Source organism: Pimephales promelas, chromosome 2, assembly GCF_988280905.1.
Source record: "Pimephales promelas chromosome 2, fPimPro1.hap1.1, whole genome shotgun sequence".
In the NCBI taxonomy this organism is placed as follows: Eukaryota; Metazoa; Chordata; class Actinopteri; order Cypriniformes; family Leuciscidae; genus Pimephales; species Pimephales promelas.
Genome location: NC_142770.1, coordinates 34,855,411 through 34,876,351, shown reverse-complemented (window position 1 = coordinate 34,876,351; position 20,941 = coordinate 34,855,411). Strand labels below are relative to the sequence as shown.

At 37.0% G+C, this 20,941-nt stretch overlaps 1 protein-coding gene and 1 long non-coding RNA gene across 2 annotated transcripts in view; both read left to right on the top strand.

The window, feature by feature from the left end:
• LOC148997257 (uncharacterized) overlaps nt 1-20,941 on the top strand; it is a 449,839-nt gene that overhangs the window by 332,213 nt on the left and 96,685 nt on the right. The window lies entirely within an intron of this gene.
• Nucleotides 6,310-20,941, top strand: part of LOC120490933 (NACHT, LRR and PYD domains-containing protein 3) — an 82,527-nt gene continuing 67,895 nt past the window's right edge. The window contains exons 1-2 of the mRNA XM_089122272.1: nt 6,310-6,443; nt 6,679-6,829. The gene's annotated coding sequence lies outside the window, so the exon portion shown is untranslated. The remainder of the gene's footprint in view (nt 6,444-6,678; nt 6,830-20,941) is intronic.

Genomic DNA, 20,941 nt, shown 5'->3' with positions numbered 1-20,941 from the left:
GTCTCTAAGTCCTTGTCTGTTAGCATAACAATTTTGTATTTTTTAAATGACAAAATATGCATATAACCCCCATCTTTTAAATGTATAGTTTTCTTTAAATAAAATTAAGATTGTATTTGTAATTGAAGCTGAAAGAGTTTAAAATTCATGTGCTATATTTCAATGTATTTGTTTTCCTAAAAATTTTAAAACACTAACCTCATTCTCAGTCAAAGCGGGGGCTACATTTTTGCACGTCATGCAGAATAACCCTAAAGGCACCAAGGTGGCGGTGCCACCGGCTTTATATATATATATATATAGCTGCGAGCAGCGATGAAGGGCCAAAGCTGGCGGTACCGCCACCCCAGTGCCGTTTGAAGCAACTCGGGGTTTGACAAAAGTGGGGTTTAGGTAACTAAAGGCACCGGGGTTGCGTTGCCACCGGCTTGGGCCCGCAATCGCTGCTCGCAGCTATATTTTAACATTGTATCCTGTTTGACTGAAGCTAATTCTGTTATAATGGCTAGCCTGATCAATGATTTCACTGATCAATGAAATCTGAAATTTAACAAAAAGAGCTAAATATTAAATATATGTCACTATTTAACTTATTTTTTGTGTGTGTATATTCTGTAGTTTAAATGTCTTATTCTGTTGCTATTATTATAGCGTTATTAATAAACTATACTATTATCAATATTTTTATATAATTATACTAGTATTCATTACCATTTTATTTGCTGTATAGGCTGCTACTATTTGTTTATTTTATTGACTAAACTATTTACTATTACTTCTGACTTTCTGTTATAATTACTATTTGCATTGCACTGTATGCCCAGTTGCACCACAGCATATTATGATAAAGGATCCATCAGTTATCAATGTTATTGCTAAAATCTGGTCAATCAAATAAAATACATTTTCCACAGTGAGCAAACTTAAATATCTCAGTATAAGGGGTCTTAACCATTCTTATCCAAGAACGTTTTTATCCAGAAAAACGCAGCTCACCCGTTTACATTTAATTACAGTGCAATCTTGACCTCCGCTAAATGGCGGACCCGTTGACGTATCGCAGCTACGTTACAAAGCGCCCGTCTATAGACGAATCCGACGAGCGTTCTTGTGTAGGCTGCCATCTTGTGGCGACGCCATTACTGAGCTGTTACACCGGCATAGACATATGCACCGGTATGTAAACAAACCTCGGAGATAAGGTGATAACGCACCCTTGATGACAGCTACAGCCAGGCAGACTTGTTGGGTTGATGATGTTAGACATTGGCCTCCAGTCACAGATGAAGGTACAAACGATCTTACAGATTATTTATGAAAATAGCTTGGCAAGCAAGCTAGGCTAACGTTTGCTACCGAGGAAACTAAAAAAAGATCTGTCCATTTGGCAACAATAAATAAATAAATAAATGAAATCAAATAAACAATTTCATGTTTTTCATTTGTGTCCATTATTTATCTCATTTTTACATTGCAACGGGCAAGGGTAAGGTAACGTTACAGCTAGAAAGTATAACTTACATAATATCGACCAACTACTGTTTTTAAACCATGGAAAGAGGTCAATATAACAGCAGGAGAACAATTATGTCACATAACGTTACATTCAGCTCAGGAAAGCCATTTAATGACCATATGTAAATTGAATAGAAAAAATAACAAGAGAGGAGATTTTGCTGATCACTATATCACACATTTATTATATTTTTTTTACTTATGTCATGAAATAATTGTTATTATACGCGAATGTCCGCGTCTTGTACTCTGCCAGGAAATCTGTGTAAACCGTACGGCACCAGACAGGGGCAGTCCACCCGGGGTATTCACAATGTTTTCTCTTCAAAATTGAAATTTTACTGCCACCATTAAAACAATTTATAACGGAAACTGTTTACCCACTCGACATTATACAAGGGCTAACGTTGTAAGGTTAGTGACAGTCGTAAATCACGAGCTGTTTATTCCAGTGGACGCAAGTTGCAACTAAAACAATAGAAGGCAATGGCGCAAAGCTACCCAGCAACAGCTCAGTAATGGCGCCCGCTTGCTTCCAGTAGTTTCGCCGGATTCGTCTATATATTATGTCTATGATCAGAATCACAGCAGAGTTAAAGAAGATACAGATGAACGTGTTTTACAGCAACAAATGAAAACACTCACAGAGTTCACTTCATCAGGGAATATGAAAATCAACACGTTGTCATTTTAACGGAATCATTATTGAAGTGAAACACAAAGATGTCAAATGTAAGTCACTGTAAAATATCACTTCGGCTAACTTATAATGTCATTCGATATAGATCAGTGGCTAAATCATATTAAAGCTCCAGTAGGGGGCGGTAAGCACACATTCAGCTGGTTCAAAACCCGCCAGGAAAACCCAAGAAGACGAAAACGAAAGTAACTGGAAAACACATAAACAAGTGGAGATAAGAAGAGAAAACTCATTAGATTTGGTTCATGTGTGTCCCAGAATTTTAATTTAGCACCAACCAAGTTTAACATTATCGGTCATTCATGTATCCTATATTTAATCCTCAAATCACCCATATAGCAGCGAGAGATGTTGAGTATACTGTGTGTTGGTGACGCGCCCTGGCCACAAGCATAAAGGACAGAACAATCCGTTTTTAATACAGACTGAGTACAGTTCAGACACTTTCTGCGTTTTGAGTTTTCACACAAAAATAGATACTGAAATGAAGTGAATTTCCACATGACATTTCATTAGCTTGTAGACTAAGATATTATCTATCAATAATACCCAGAACTAGGCTATATTTTCCTCATAAAAATAAGGTGCTTTTTGTCTCAACTTTGTCTCATGTACCCATATGTGGTACAGTTGAGACACCCATTTTTAATATATAATATAAATATAATAAATAAAGACAAATAAGAATTATAGAAAATAACAATTGGGCAACATGTTTGTTTATTCATCCATTTAACTCCATTAATTTTATTTAAATTGGCACTGGTTAAAATGTATAAAACAGAAACAATATATTTTATATATTCATTAATAATAGCTACACAGTTTATTTATCACAAATATCAAATTTTAATTTCATTTGTGGCGTATGCTGGCTAATTACAACGTTTAACCTGTTATCACTGAACATCTAAACAGTGTGTTTCCTAATAGGACTCTATCGGGGGTCCAGATACACGTGTGACTCAACTTACCCCGCTGGCCACCTCGCACATGAAATATGCATGACCCTTGCATGACACAATCTCATGAAATATGACAGTTTTGAGGGCACAGAATAACGTTTGTGATGATACCGGTTACGTTTAACAGTCACACAAGGATAATAAGCTATTCACTGTGGAGAGTGCATGGTGAAGTGAAAGGTTTATCTTAGAAAAAAAACTTTTGCCGATATCTCGGATCAGAGACGCGTCTATTGTTAAAATTTCCCGCAATAAAAGAGGACAGTAATAATATGCATGTGTACAGCAAACATCACAACTTGTGCTTGCTGCACGCGCAAGTTATTTAACCCTTTGATGCGCAAGCTATGGATACCCCTTCAAATGCGCAACATGGGTCTAAAAAGACCCGTATTCATTTCCTATGGTATTTCAGTGATGGCTGAGTGTTTTCTTTGCTGAATCTTTAAACTATATGTATTTTATCATTTGTTATTCCAGGTCTTCATTAAATATCTTGTTTTTGATATCCACAAATCATTGTGTTTATGTTTCCTTTCTTACTTTATAAACAAACACAGTTTTTGTATTTCTACATCAATTTTACATACATGGGTCAAAAAAGACCCGTATTCATTTCCTATGTTATTTAATGCATGGCTGGACTTTTCTTTTCTTTTTATCTTTTGAGATCAATTTATTTAAGCATTTAATATTCCATTATCTATAAATTTCATGATTTATAAATATAAAAAAAATATTGTTTTCAATTACCAAAAATAATTTTTTTCCATTTTTTTCTAGGTTTTGTGTTACTATATCAAATGTACTTATCAAGCATAATAAAACAAAAGAATAAAGACAACATTTTTTTAAATTGATAATCTTAGAAGTAATTTTAACAACATATTTAACACTTCACATAACATTCACATATCACAGATAACTGATAACTGATAACACTGAAATTGAACTGTGGTGTAGTGTAACTGTATTGAATTGTGGTGAATGTGATCAAATAAAAGAAAAAAAAACAGAAAAAATAAAATCACACTGGTACAGCGGCATCTCAAATTGCCTTCTTACATGCCTCACAAATGACAACTACATGTTTGTGCTCCTTGCACACAGGCCTGGTGCTCTGGGAACACCAGTTGCTGACTTTTCTGTCTTTGGCAGCTGGGCATCATTTCAATCATAGAATGATTTCAGCATATGAATGATTATGAACTGTTAGGCCTACTAAATGTAAATAAGCTTTAAAAAAAACAATCTTTTTTTGTGTAGTTAACATTAGCTAGCTAGAATATGTCAACAGCTAGCTAGCTAATAGTATTGGACATGTTTCTCCTTCTCACTAGGATTTCTCACTAGGATTACAAGGTCAAGGTAACCATAGCCTAATATTGAGATATTATGTTGGTATCTTTTACAATATATATATAAAAAAAATGTCTGTGGTTAAAATAAAATAAGATTAATACAATTTTTTGACCCATGTATGTAAAATTGATGTAGAAATAAATTTAAAAAACCTAACATAATGATTTGTGGAAATTAAAAACAAGATATTTAATGAATACCTGGAATAAGAAATGATTAAAAAAAACATATTTTAAATTAAAGATTCAGCAAAGAAACACTCAGACATCACTGAAATAACATAGCAAATGAATATGGGTCATTTTAGACCCATGTATGTAAAATTGATGTATAAATACAAAAACTGTGTTTGTTTATAAAGTAAGAAAGAAAACATAAACATAATGAGTTGTGGAAATCAAAAACAAGATATTTAATGAATACCTGGAAAAAGAAACGATAAAAAAACACATATATTTTAAAGATTCATCAAATAAACACTCAGCCATCACTGAATTACCATAGGAAATGAATACGGGTCTTTTTAGACCCATGTATGTAAAATTGATGTAGAAATACAAAAACTGTGTTTGTTTATAAAGTAAGAAAGGAAACATAAACCCAATGATTTGTGGAAATCAAAAACAAGTTATTTAATGAATATCTGGAATAAGAAATGATAAAATACATATATTTTAAAGATTCAGCAAAGAAAACACTCAGCCATCATTGAAATACCATAGGAAATGAATACGGGTCTTTTTAGACCCATGTTGCGCATTAGAAGGGTTGCTATACAAAAACTATTTTTATTCAAAAAGTAAGAAATGAAAAATAAAAATAAGGATTTGTGATGATCAAAAACAAGTTAATTGAGGAATACCTGGAATACTGAGTGATGAAATTAATTTCTTGCAAAGATATAGAAAATGAAAACTCAGTCGGGTCTATTTAGACCCATGTTGTGCATCAAAGGGTTAAGGTGTCTCAACTGCACCTATGTCTCAACTGTACCCTATAATACATTTACTTTTGAGTGGACAAGACTGTTTTTATACTTTCTAGATTACAATTATTTGGGGAAATAAAATATGGATTCCATAAGTGTGATTTAAATGTGAAGTTTAGAAAGAAGATATCAGAATATTTTATAGGTGTATATGTTCATGAAAAATATGTTTCTGTATATGTTTTTCTACATTTTTGCTTCCAGTTTATGCTGTTGTTTTTGTTATGCGAAAGAAATATATATATTTTAAACCACCAGATATTTACAGCTAGATAGGCAGATAACGTGAACGGTCGTTCATGTAGCCTATTTGGTTTTGTGTTTTAGTTTTTTAAGGTAGCCTATCATTAATTTATTCATATAGAAATGCAGACTGCAAAGGGTTAATACGTTTTTAAGGTACTATCATTTACATGCTTTTATACATCCCAACTTGTTAGCACTGAAATACCCGCTCATCTTTATTTGACTGGTTTTCTGTTTGGGTCAATTCCCATGTTTGCTTTTCGTGAGTGGGCGGGGCTTGTGAGATATAGACCAGAAGTAAACAACACTGGTCCAGAAGCACTTCCTGTTTCAGTTTTTTAACACTAGGCCTACATAAAAGCTGGGATAAAATACAACCAACAGAACATTTAAAACTGAATCAAAAAGTTAAACAAACATCTTTAAGATGTTTTCTTTACATGTGAAATAAAGAAAACAGTTACAAACTGAAACAGGAAGTGCTTCTGGACCAGTGTTGTTTACATCTTGTGAAATGGTCTATACGCAGCAGTTTTTTTTTTTCAACTTGAGAAGAGAAAGTGAAAGGAACTTGCAATCTGCGTTAGTTCTCTAAAAATAGGACGAAGTACCCCAGTATTTTGGACGACAAATCGTTGTGCCTTTCTGGGATGCTTGTCTACTTAAGGTAAATGATATGTTTCTTGCGTTAATACTGTGTGTATTCAATATGGTATAATAATGCTGGAAAAATTCCAATCGCTAGCATGTTAGCATACCGCTAATGACTGTTAAAGTGTGTGGACACATATTATATTCACCAGTATAATGTTTTTAATTTATTTCATATGTTACATGGACTGATTATATAATATTTTACACAGGTATTTTTAGTTATATGTTGATAACCTCCTCGTCCATAGGAAAAGCCATTCTACATCGTCTCTGATGAATCGTGGCGTCGAGTAGGCCCGTTCTTCACCGGTTTCCGTGTCTGCTAAACTGTTTGCTGACTGAACTTGTACAGTTGGGCCGGACGTTCGTGGCAACTGGATATCTCCTCACGTCGTGACGGTGAGTACTACTAAGCGCTTTAAATTATTTCTGTTTTCTTTTAAAGTGAAGCGGCCAGTGTTTTCTTTCTGTGTGTGTTTTTGTTTTTTTTTTGGCCATAACGCTCTCAATCCACGTCTCAGACCTGCAACAATTTATTTTCTTTAAGACTGTGACTGAATGCGCTTCCAGACTTTTTATTTTTGCATCTGAAGTAGAGGTCTTCACAGTGCACCCGAGACCCGTCGACCCGGGACCCGACCCCAGATTCTGAAGTTTTCGTTCGCCTTTCTGACCAATATCTCACGTGGGGGCGGGGCTAGCAGCTGTGAGCTTTCATTGGCCACTGAGTTTTTGATCGACAGTTTCTTAACATGGAAGAGAAGATGTCAGTGTTGTGTTGTTGATCGAAATTAATTCACAATCTCGAACATCGAATTAAAAAATGGAATTGTCAATGCCGACACGCCCCCATGTCACATCCGTTCGGCTTGCCAAGCGGAAAAAACACGCGTGTTGAAGTGCTGCGAGTCAATGGTCAACTTCTTCTAACTTAGCTACAGCCACTCAAAAGATAGCATGGCAATTGCAGATGCAGGAGCCCCATCGACAGAACCTGAACCCCCTCCTCTTTCATTGAAGTCGCAGGTGTGGAAATTTTTTGGATGTCCAGTGAGTAATGTTGACAACGTTTGCACTTCAAAAAAGCCACAGTTTGCAGACATCCCAAGTCTCGCGGAAGTGCTGGGAGTCTCCCACATGTTGATAGCGGCTCCCTGATGCACACAAATTAAAATCTCCCGGAATCTGGAGTGAGTGAGCGAGTGAATCTGGAGTGAGCGAGCGAGCGAATCTGGAGTGAGCGAGCGAGCGAATCTGGAGTGAGCGAGCGAGCGAATCTGGAGTGAGCGAGCGAGCGAATCTGGAGTGAGCGAGCGAGCGTGCATGCTGAGACAGAACAGACTGTGCTTCAAACCGTATTGCGCGTGTGGCAGAGAGGGAGAGAGCGAGAGACCTTGCGTGTGTGCCTCATGAAGCGCATATAAGGCAGAGAGCGTCCTGATTGGCCGAATCGAACCGTGACCTTAGAATCGAAAATGTTATCGAATCGAGGATTTGGAGAATCGTGAAAAGTGTTAACATGGATGAATATAAGCATCGGTAAGCGCCGGTTTCTATTTCATTTTAGTGATAAGTTATGAGTTTTGTTTTTACATTATTATCTGTATTTATCTGCTGCTACTACTTTGTCGACAGAAGCTTTTAAGAGCGCAAGAGATCTATTCAGTCTATTCAGGTGTAATTCTACATTTTCTACTGTATATAATACTGGAAATATTGTAGCCTAGTGTCCAATGTTTTCGGAGAATATTTGTTTATTCCTGATGATTCTTCTGCATTATAGGCTATGATTAGGTTGAGCGAATACTAGTAAACGTGTGTGTGATGTATTATTCATCCGTCAAGAAAGTGTCACTTCAACCAGGGAATCAGTGCTGGTAACCATGGCCATCCCACTACTCATTGTTAGCATATGCATTTGCACCATCACAATTAATGATAATTTAATTAATAGGAATTTACACCATATGAAAATTACAATCTGGCTTGCTGTCCGATGATGCATGCCAGGGCATTTCATTATATATTATACACAAAGAATGTTCTTGTTGCCATTTTTTATCATGCTGATAATTTTATTTAGCCTTTTCATTTAGTTAATATTATCTGCTAACATTTAGAATTAGAAATACATTTTTATCAATCATCAACAATTTCAAAAGTGATTTATAAAACCAGTTGAATAAATGTAGATATGAACTAATTCAAATAAATGTACATTCTTTATTGTCCCTACAGCATATACACAAGTATCAAAGTGAAAGTTGTTAGGGCAAAAATTCAATAAACAGACATCACTTCGTAAGAGACACTCTGAGTCAAATTAATAAAGGAAAAGGTTTATTATTCTTGCAAGAACAATAAGGCTCAGTCACCAACACAGATTACTGCGAAGTGGAATGACGCCCAGAACACAGGCCGGGGTGAAGACTAAATAGCCCTCCCCAAGGTTATTTACTGCAAGCCGAGCCTTCTCTGTAAATTTCCACAAAGTTATAGGATTCATGATGCCAGGTTAGATTTACTAACCCCCTCCCAATCTAAGATGACCCCTGACCCGGCCGGTCCTCTGGTGCCTAGCTCCACTCCTGATAAGGGAGAACAAATCACTTCCCCCATCCCATAAGACATTCCTCTGTGGTTACATATAGAAAGTGAACATAATAAGGACATAAGATCCAATAATCATATTAATATATGTGAGATTAAAATTTCCACAACAATTCCCCCTGTTTATCATTAGGTTACCCATAATCATAATAATAAACAAAGACAAATTTTAAGCCCAACATCACATTTATACCCTTCAATTGATTTTCGCATAAATGATCACTCTGCTTAAACATCTGTTGAAAAAAATAATATTTGGAAAAGAAGAAAGCTTAAGGCTGTTTTTGCGGAGTAAAGCTCCATTAATTGTCTAGCAAGCAAGTAAAGCATTTTATTTGAAGCCGGGCTAAATGAATAATCACTGTTATTGCTCTCCTGATAAAAATCAGACCCTCAGTCACTCCAAATATATAAGAAATAGGTTATAGATTAGCAAGAAAAACAACCAACAAAACCCCATAATTGTTCCAATATGATATTAAAATACACCAAAATGCAGCAGTCCTATCGCTACAATTGACAGTACTGTCTGGATTATCCAGTACACCCATCCTCCCCACATAGACATGAACCACCCAACCCATGCCCCATTAGCATGTTCAGGCTCCTTTACCACCTGTCTCATGTGTTCAATCCACCAGTTATGTTGTCACTGTAGGCTGCAATGTTAAAACAAGACTTCTAATTCAATTTAGTAAGCCCTTATTGAATGCCGTTTAACAAATCTTACCAGATAAGACTTATAATTTTATCCTTTCTTGTAACCAAATTAGTTGTTCAAAATGAACTCTAATATCTCTAGTACAGACACATCGATCAATACATTTCCTATATTTGCACCAATCAAATCAATACTTAGTTTGATTCAACCAAAATCATCAAAATCATCACAGAAACAGATTCTCCTGTTAAACTTAAACCATCAGTTGGCAGGTGGTTCCTCCAGGTGTGTTGATCATCTCGTTCGCCCCATGGACGTTCCATGTTCACCAGGGTGACACTTTGCGTGCCGTCGCAATGGTCTTCCCACGTCGGGAGGGAGGCTGTTACTAGCACTAGCCTTTGACCCCTCACTTTATGCTCTATTGGATGGTTCAGGCCTGTTGGTGTTGTCTTAAGGTGAGAGGCTTGGACCCAGTTGTCACATTCTCTGATCCTTTCAAGGTTTCCCTTAATTCACGACCGCACCCCCACTTGATTGAACCATTTCTTGCCTGCTTTCACCTGCGAATACAGACCTTAACTATTCTTGTTAGTGACAACATCTATTAACTCATCTAGGGATGGGGCCGATCCGATCCAGTATCGGTATCGGGACCGATACCAGCATAATTCACGTATCGGATTTTTCCGATCCAACCTGCGGAGAAATCCGATATTTATGATCCATGTCTGCTGAAAGTGATTCCCGCCGGGCCTGCTAGTCTGCTATAGCTGGCTGCAAACTGTGGAATGGATACCCTGAACGGAGGTGCAGCTCAATCAGTGACTGTAAAACATAGGGCTCAATGAGACACACCCCCGCTCAGGAAATCCATTCCGCAGTTTGCAGCCAGCTAGCAGGATAGCACTGAGCTATAACATGTTCGCTGTGTGGAAATCATATAGTGGAACTGGAAACACCGCTGCAGTGCAGAGCAAGACAGCAAAGTGCAATGTTTGCAAAGCCGTATTAATTAAACTATTTGATGCATGTTTGCAATTGGCAGTCCAGAAGAGAAAGAGAGAGATCCCTCACGCGGTGCAACAGCAAGCACAACATGACAGCCCGGCGTAATGAGTGACGACAGAGGAAACGTAGCCTGGTTACACTTTAGATCTGTGATATTAGTCTGATTTCCAAATATTAAAGAATATATTGAGGTAAAAAAAAAACATTAAAAACAATAGCCGCATTCTGTCTAGCCAACTTCCTTCCCATCGCGGCGGTGCGCTGTCATTTCTCCCTAAAACTCAAACTTTAAGACAAAATCAGCACGATCGATGATTGTAGTAAAATGCAGTCTCTGCTGTTACTAAATTGCGTCACGCTTTTAATAATAAAAAGAGCTATTAAAAGCACAAAATTTGCGCAAGAGATGCTGTTCCCAGTGCGGCGCGCTCCGAAACAGACCGCAACAAGACAAGCAAATTATACTCTGGGGTTCATATGCGCGTCTAAACGATCAAATGTAGCCTGCACAAAAATGTCAAACCGACCGACTTGGAGAACACTTAAACAATTTAGTATGTCTAAAATGAACGTAGTTATGGAAATATTTGGGAGAAAATATGGTGCATCAGTAGACTATGAAATCTGAACTCGTTCTTAAAGGGGCAGCAGTATAAATGTGACGATTGCGACATTACTGAGAATCAAACAACCAAAGGCAAAGAGAAAATCACTCACAGCTCTTGAATGAATTACTTCAGCTTTAATAAGCATAAATCTATCTATGATAAACTTTGCAGTGCTATTTTACTTTTGACTTTATTATAATTCTTTTTAAGACCATACCTGAATACTGTTTGTAGACCTTCCTGAAATTAAAGCACTGTGTAGGCCTGTATAATGTGTATCTTTGTTTAATTGTCTATCTATTGTTTAATATATATATATATATATATATATATATATATATATTTATATTGACATACATACATACGTACATATCATCCTTGCCTGTAGAGAAGAGTTTATTTCAGCATCATATAAAATCAACAATAATGATAAATACTATTAAAGCAAACACAGCTCTGGTATCGGAAAAGTATCGGTATCGGCCGATATCCAAAGTCAGGTATCGGGATCGGATCGGAAGTGAAAAAATGTGGATCGGTGCATCCCTAAACTCATCTGCTTGTCTGGCCGGTCTTCCCCTTTTAATGTGACCTGTGGAATCAATAACCTGAAACATTATCACTGGATCATTTCTTGCACTTAATATCATTCAGAGTCCTTTTTCCTCTGGGAAACATTCAACTCATATTGCTCATGTCCTCAACATAACATTTATACATTTGAAACAGAATCAGTTCTGTTTGCTGCAATCCATCCTGAGATTCTGTAAAAGGAAAATCTTAGTTATGCGCTGCGCAGGTGTGACACCGTTCCGTCACACTAATAACCTATGCCAGGGTAGTTAGCCAAATTCATCCCTAGCCATTATTTTATTAGACACATTCTGCTCATGTCTTAAAAGTCTGCATGATCTGTAGAGAAAAACAAATGGCGAGGTTATTTTCAGATAGTAAAGTACACGTAGTTTCTTTTGTCCGCTGTGCTGCCATGGCCTTCGCTGCTGCCTCTGCTGGCGTCTCCTGTTGAAACAGTCCTGAAATTGTGTTATTAGCGTGTGCAGCCCACTTATAGACAGCAACATTGCCCCACCTGTGCAATGGCTTTCAGCAAATTTTAACCCCTCAGTAAACTCATATTTGGCAATTGTTACCATCCCCCTTTTGATGCATGACCCAGCTCATGCATCAATTCAAATTAATCTAATTCTCCAATCAACACTAACCCAAACAGCATCCTTCAACCAATTTTCGCCCAGACATCTTTCTCTGCCTCTGAAACAAAAATATGACTTAAAGGCCCAATCTCACCTTCTTATCGAAGTTTTTTGAAGGGCAACGGCCCTGAGTCTCACAGCGAATCCTGCTTTTCAGGCCTGTTGTTTGGTCTCTCAAGTCAGTTATCTACAAACATTTCCAAAGTCATCAATTGTTTCCATCAGGTCAGGTCGTGCTGTACAGACTTAGTCTATGTCAGTCAAACATGTCAGTTCAGTTCATAATTGTTAAGGACTCTCTTAATAATTCGATATTAACTTAGCCATTTTTCTTTGTTGTTGCCTTCAAATCTACACCCCTTTCGGTGATCTCAACCCCTGACAGACGTCCGTCAACAAATTCACAATTCCAATTTACAACTACATCATGAATGACAAAACTATTACTACTAGACAGAGCTTGATGACCAATCAACTTAAAGCTCGTCAGAATTTTCCTTTAAAGTTTGTCATTTGCCTTGGCCCATCTGTGATGATAAAACTCACAAAAGCATAAAATGCTTTCACTATTAAACACACACACACACACTCATACCTGACTATGAACTGCATATTTTTCATATTCAAATCTTTCGAATAAGATTTTAAACTTTACATTTTCTTGTAACCTTTACCTAATTTTACATGGTTTCTGAACCATCTTTCAAAGCATGTCTGTTCATTATTCATTCGAATTTAACAAGGTCAGCTGGTTGTTTTGGTTCATTATCATTATTTTGCTTTAGCAGGCCAATAACAGAAAGACAGACACAGTTCCCTTCCTCCACTCAAGTCTCTCTCACTATAGCAAAATAATCTTTTCAACAGCCTTCTAAGACTGTAACTTAGACAACATTTAAACTCATTACAATATCCTTTGACCATTCACCTTTGTTATCTAGACTCTTCTTAAATCTACAAAAGCTGTCTTCATCTTTAGTCACCACCATGTCTAACGACCTTCAGGAGTCAAAAATATGTTAAACATATTAGTTCAAAATCAACACTATAATTTTCCTTGCCCATAAGGTAACCGACATCCAAAAGTTTTATTACTCTCTCCACAACAACTAATGGGAATCACTTCATGGCCCTGACTGAACCCTGAAAGCCCAATTCCTCTTAGCTCTTTTCTATAATCTCCATCAGGGTGTGGTCCCCTGGCATACATAGAGCTGGTCACAATGAGAAACAAGCCGTGCTGTAAGTGCGGTTTCTGGTGAGTGGGATAGAGGGACTTACGTTCCTGGGGCAGACTGCCGTAACTCCTCACAGCTCCATCCCCCCTAACGATACAGGATGCTGTTGGCCTCGCAGACATCCGTCCACTCTCATACCCAACCTCACATAAACACCTCCATCAGGAGATGCCCAGTGTCTGCGTGATCCCCCTGCCTTAGGTTGCCTCCTATTTGGCCAAAGAAGGTCTTACCCGTCATCGAGATGACCACTCGTGCACACATGGTAACCGCCATTTTCCAAAACCCTTTTCTTCAACAAAATCTGTTGTTTCTGGAGCTTAGGAAAAATATTCAAGAGTCACCAGGGCCATTCGGATTGCCTAATAGTTGAAACACAGGGAGACAGGTTAATAACAACAGTATTCAATCACTTAAATCCATTAACCATCTTAAAAGCAGCAACTATCTACTCAGTGGATTTAGATCACAACCGTACATTCAGTGTACTTCATCTGTAGGCGGAGCCATCGTCCCCGCCCCCGTTTCATGGTGGGGACTAAGATCTTCAGACAAAGAAGTTACTGGTTCACAAATAACCTAGTCAAGGATGTATCTTCGTTTTGTCTATTATTATTTTAATGACTTCTTGAAAGTCCTTCAGTTTTACTTTAAAACATTTAAAATACAAATTGCCTCTGAATGGCAATGATTTCTCTTAACATCTCTGTGTCTATGATCTTCAACTGAAACACTGTGTTTTAATACAAATAGCTTATTATCACTAATGACACAGGCTCAGATAACATCTTTAGCTGACATTGAATGAGAGAGAGACTGTGAGGTATTCAGGACTGGTACTGCATGCTCATAAACTTCTAACATCAAACTTTATCCCATCGTTTAACTCTATTCCAACTTAAGGCATCTTTGCCAGAAATTACATACGGTTTCAAATAAACATTATTTACATTTGTCTTTTGCCCATATCAGGGAATTAAGGCATTACTAATTTCCTCTCAGATTGAGTCTCTGTTGCACTGGCAGTTTTCAGCCACAGTACACATCAGATTCAGATAAGCAAACTGTTTCATTACAGCCCAAAACAAACTTATCTTTTTGAAAGCTAAACATCAGCTTCTAGTTCTTTCATGGTCAACTTCTCAAGTTGTTTGTTTAATCAGCATTCAACAACTGCTAATAAAGTACTGCTTCTGCTTATTTGTTTCTTAAATAAAATAATTATTCTAGTTCTCAATAACGTTTCTCATTTCTCAATCTGAATTTTAATCATCAAGTTCTCAACCATAGTTTAATATTTGACTTAAGTTTTCTCTTGGAGTTTATCAATCTCCAATTAGGATTCACACTAACTTTGACGAGGCAAGCACTCTCTGCTTGTGATATTTTGCAGTTATTGTAAATCATCTGTGCGATTAGTCTCTCTAGATCATCTAACACCTTTTTAAAATGTTTAATTAAAACACAATCATCCTTTTAGTTACTTTGATATATTTTGCAACTCACATTTGTTAGAGTCATTCATTTTACATCAAACTGTATTTCATTATTTCACTTATAAAAATTACTATTATAGATCTTATCTTCAAAAGGACTCACTTTAAAACTTCAATCTTTTGACCTTGTTTTTATTTCTTATTTCTCAGACGAAAAATGTTAATGTCGTCATTTAAACACGGATCTACTTCCAAACCCACATTAATACCAGAAATGTGTTGTCTGTTATCACATTTTAAAACAATTCATTGACAATTCACAACAATTCAAACAATTCAACATTTTAAAATTCTCGGTGGGCATTTACAGTTACGCGTTAAATGATCCTGCTGACCACAATTAAAACACTCTCTATCCGCTCCAACTTACTGCACACACTTGAAGCAGTGTGTCCCACTCAGGAATGCACACAGAGCCACTGATAAGCAGTTCTCTGTATTCTTTTACAGTCCACCAGTGGCGGATTTAATCACAATAGCCCTATCATAATCTTCTTCATTATTATTGACAGAACATTAATTTTCAAAAGCCGCATCGAAATGCTCAAAATATTCTAAGTTGTTTTCACAAAGTTTCTTGACTACTTTGGTCACACTTGTCCTGGGAAATTATCCCTGACCCAAAATTATCAAAATTTTATAAAACAGTAGCTTATTTCAATGTCAATCATCCTTACTGATTTCCAGAATCTTTGGACATAGCTGTCTTTACATTTTACTAATTTGGTATTACCATCATAAACACTAATTACAGAACAAGTACATATCTAACATCCGGAAGCTGGGCTGAATAAGCAAACACTGTCACTGTACTCCCAGCATAGCTGGACCCTCAGTCACTCCTCAGATATTAAATACAGACATAGTCTACAATCATAAATACCAAGATATATGCCTTTGTTTTTTTACAAAATTATAGTTTCAATTCATTTTATAATAAACGAAGATGGATAGTAAATCCATTCCTTTCACTACCCCCCATTTTAGACCCTTTAGGTTCAAACAATGGTTGTCAAACCAAAATTAAACATAATTTCAATCATTATTTTACCACTAAAATATAAATTTGTTCCCCATTTTGTTTAATGAAACATTCTTTATCGTCATATCCCTGTTAATCATATTCAATGCCTTATTGTTTTATCTGAAACTTATTTTCATATAAGTTCAATTTAACCTGACTTAACAGTCGCTCATAAATAGTTCCATGAATTCTTTCAGAATTTTCTTTTCTCTCTACCAGCTTCCTCAAGCCAAATGTCCACTGTCTGTTCATATTTTTACATTCATGATGAACGCAGCCACAACAGCCTGTTTGCTTTTCGCTGCCCTGTTCCACTGATTTCTTCACTAGCCTACCTTTAGCCTGGTAGCGCTCAGTGTTCCCTCACTGGGAAAATCATGATACTTTATCAATTTTCTATATCCACACCTTTCTGCCCATAATGTTTTCTCATTTGACCAAAACACTGGTGTATCATATCTGGCAAGCTTGCTCTGAGATTTCCCCATACTGGCTGTTTCTATTTCCCCCTGTGGATTTTCCTTCGACGCGTCTAATAATCTGTCGGACGTCTCCAACAGATCCGATCTCTTTACCCAAGATCGGTCAAGGTGCACTCCCAGCGCTTTATCTACTGGAAATCTTTTGACCCCGCTGCAGATCTTCAATTACCCCACAGATTAGAGTCCACCTGAAATCTCTTGACCTGCTTTCAGCTCTCAAGTGATCTCAGACCGTAATCTGGGCGAAATCTCTGACCTGACAAATGTCAATTAATTTCAGATTTACGAAAACTCAGTGTCCATATGAAATTTCTTGACCTGACAACAGGTCTCAATTAATCTTGGACTACTCTCTTATTCGCAATTTACGAAAACTCAGTGTCCATATGAAATTTCTTGACCTGACAACAGGTCTCAATTAATCTTGGACTACTCTCTTATTCGCAACCACCGAAATAGACCCCAGCCAGTACAGTTCCTCTTAATTATATACCCAATATAAAATGAATTTAGCTGTGTCTTACCAGGATGTCTTTTCTCTGTGCCTCGGGTTCTTTTTTGATTCCAGTGGAGCCTCTCCTGGGCCTGATAGCGGTCGGCCCCTCTCTCTCATGCTTACGAGGTAGAGCTGGAACTGCTCAGTCCAGGTGGCCAAACACCGTCCGCTCTCAGGTCCAGAAGGCACTTCCAAGGAATCCCACTTCTGACACCAATTGTTAAGGCAAAAATTCAATAAACAGACATCACTTCGTAAGAGACACTCTGAGTCAAATTAATGAAGGAAAAGGTTTATTATTCTTGCAAGAACAATAAGGCTCAGTCACCAACACAGATTACTGCGAAGTGGAATGACGCCCAGAACACAGGCCGGGGTGAAGACTAAATAGCCCTCCCCAAGGTTATTTACTGCAAGCCGAGCCTTCTCTGTAAATTTCCACAAAGTTATAGGATTCATGATGCCAGGTTAGATTTACTAACCCCGTCCCAATCTAAGATGACCCCTGACCCGGCCGGTCCTCTGGTGCCTAGCTCCACTCCTGATAAGGGAGAACAAATCACTTCCCCCATCCCATAAGACATTCCTCTGTGGTTACATATAGAAAGTGAACATAATAAGGACATAAGATCCAATAATCATATTAATATATGTGAGATTAAAATTTCCACAACAAAGTCTTGCAATTGTGTTGTGACAGGAAAGAACAGAATCATTACCTGCATACAATATATGTAATACACATAATATACATTACTATACAAAATGCTCAAGAATAAATACAGGATACATATGTAAAATTTCATGTACATTTTAAATGACGCTATGATCATTTGAATAGTTTCTGTTACAGTAAAAGTAACAAAGCATCAACTGGGTGGGTACAAGGATAGTCCATCCAAAAAAACTAAAATTTTGTCATCATTTACTCACCTTCATGCCATCCCAGATGTATATGACTTTCTATCTTCACACGTGCAGAGATGGATTGCTTTCCTAAAAATCTTGATTTGTGTTTATTTGTAAAAAAAGAAAGTAAAATGGATCTGGGACAGCACAAGGGTGAGTAAAATATATGAGAATTATTATTTTTGGTTGAACTAACCCCTTGTTACAGCCCTCAATCCATAAATAACATTCATATTCTGTTGGTATGCTATAGACTAATAAAACAGTCTAGAGTAGACTAATAAGAATAAAGTGCAAGCTCTAGTGTGCTTGTGAACTGTGTTTTAATCTAGAGCTCCAGAGAAATTAACATATTTGCAAAATATCATGTGTCTGAAGATCACAATCCCAGTCATTCAAAGGTGATGTGTCTGAACAAAGCAAGATTATCAATTTTGTTTATGGAAAAGTTTCTCCACTCTCTGGATAACGAGAAAGGAAATGTATTATAATCTAACAATTCAAACTAAATTGCAGACTTAACATATTGATTTCAAACAAATTGTGTGTATATATATATATGTATATATATATAATTTATATAGGGCTATATAGCCATCTACTGGATACACAATAGTTTTACCGATAATAAATGGTGCATGATGTATATTTATATTTTAGTACTGTAAAATCCCATATATATATATATATATATATATATATATATATATATATATATATTAGGGATGGGGCCGATCCGATCCAGTATCGGTATCGGGACCGATACCAGCATAATTCACGTATCGGATTTTTCCGATCCAACCTGCGGAGAAATCCGATATTTATGATCCATGTCTGCTGAAAGTGATTCCCGCCGGGCCTGCTAGTCTGCTATAGCTGGCTGCAAACTGTGGAATGGATACCCTGAACGGAGGTGCAGCTCAATCAGTGACTGTAAAACATAGGGCTCAATGAGACACACCCCCGCTCAGGAAATCCATTCCGCAGTTTGCAGCCAGCTAGCAGGATAGCACTGAGCTATAACATGTTCGCTGTGTGGAAATCATATAGTGGAACTGGAAACACCGCTGCAGTGCAGAGCAAGACAGCAAAGTGCAATGTTTGCAAAGCCGTATTAATTAAACTATTTGATGCATGTTTGCAATTCGCAGTCCAGAAGAGAAAGAGAGAGATCCCTCACGCGGTGCAACAGCAAGCACAACATGACAGCCCGGCGTAATGAGTGACGACAGAGGAAACGTAGCCTGGTTACACTTTAGATCTGTGATATTAGTCTGATTTCCAAATATTAAAGAATATATTGAGGTAAAAAAAAAACATTAAAAACAATAGCCGCATTCTGTCTAGCCAACTTCCTTCCCATCGCGGCGGTGCGCTGTCATTTCTCCCTAAAACTCAAACTTTAAGACAAAATCAGCACGATCGATGATTTTAGTAAAATGCAGTCTCTGCTGTTACTAAATTGCGTCACGCTTTTAATAATAAAAAGAGCTATTAAAAGCACAAAATTTGCGCAAGAGATGCTGTTCCCAGTGCGGCGCGCTCCGAAACAGACCGCAACAAGACAAGCAAATTATACTCTGGGGTTCATATGCGCGTCTAAACGATCAAATGTAGCCTGCACAAAAATGTCAAACCGACCGACTTGGAGAACACTTAAACAATTTAGTATGTCTAAAATGAACGTAGTTATGGAAATAGTTGGGAAAAAATATGGTGCATCAGTAGACTATGAAATCTGAACTCGTTCTTAAAGGGGCAGCAGTATAAATGTGACGATTGCGACATTACTGAGAATCAAACAACCAAAGGCAAAGAGAAAATCACTCACAGCTCTTGAATGAATTACTTCAGCTTTAATAAGCATAAATCTATCTATGATAAACTTTGCAGTGCTATTTTACTTTTGACTTTATTATAATTCTTTTTAAGACCATACCTGAATACTGTTTGTAGACCTTCCTGAAATTAAAGCACTGTGTAGGCCTGTATAATGTGTATCTTTGTTTAATTGTCTATCTATTGTTTAATATATATATATATATATATATATTTATATTGACATACATACATACGTACATATCATCCTTGCCTGTAGAGAAGAGTTTATTTCAGCATCATATAAAATCAACAATAATGATAAATACTATTAAAGCAAACACAGCTCTGGTATCGGAAAAGTATCGGTATCGGCCGATATCCAAAGTCAGGTATCGGGATCGGATCGGAAGTGAAAAAATGTGGATCGGTGCATCCCTAATATATATATATATATATATATATATACAGTATATATATATGCTGTTGGCATCTCCATGTGGTCCTAATTGGTATTGCATTTTTCTACCCTTGAATGAAAAAGCAAGCTTGAAAAAGCTTGTTCTTTTTTTTAAGTGAAAAAGGAGCCGTTTTCTAATTTTTCTACTTTCAATATTAAAGGTGCTCTATGGATTTTATAGTGGCGTCTGATGTTTCAGATTGCAACCTTTTTTTGTTTGTTTTTTTACAAGAGCGCTCGTGCTCAAACACAAGAGCGTGATCACTCATGGTACACAGCCACACTGAGACTTTCAACACACCCGACACACGACATGCAGGAAAATCATGTAAACTCCCACTGTAACGTTACAATAATAGGCTACTTTTATCAGCTTGACGGTGAACTACAGTAATGCTCCATGCTCATTTCACTGTAACAGTAAGATCGTAGGCAGTAGCATTACTGTACTGAACGTGTCTGTAAATGTGTATAAGTTAATGTT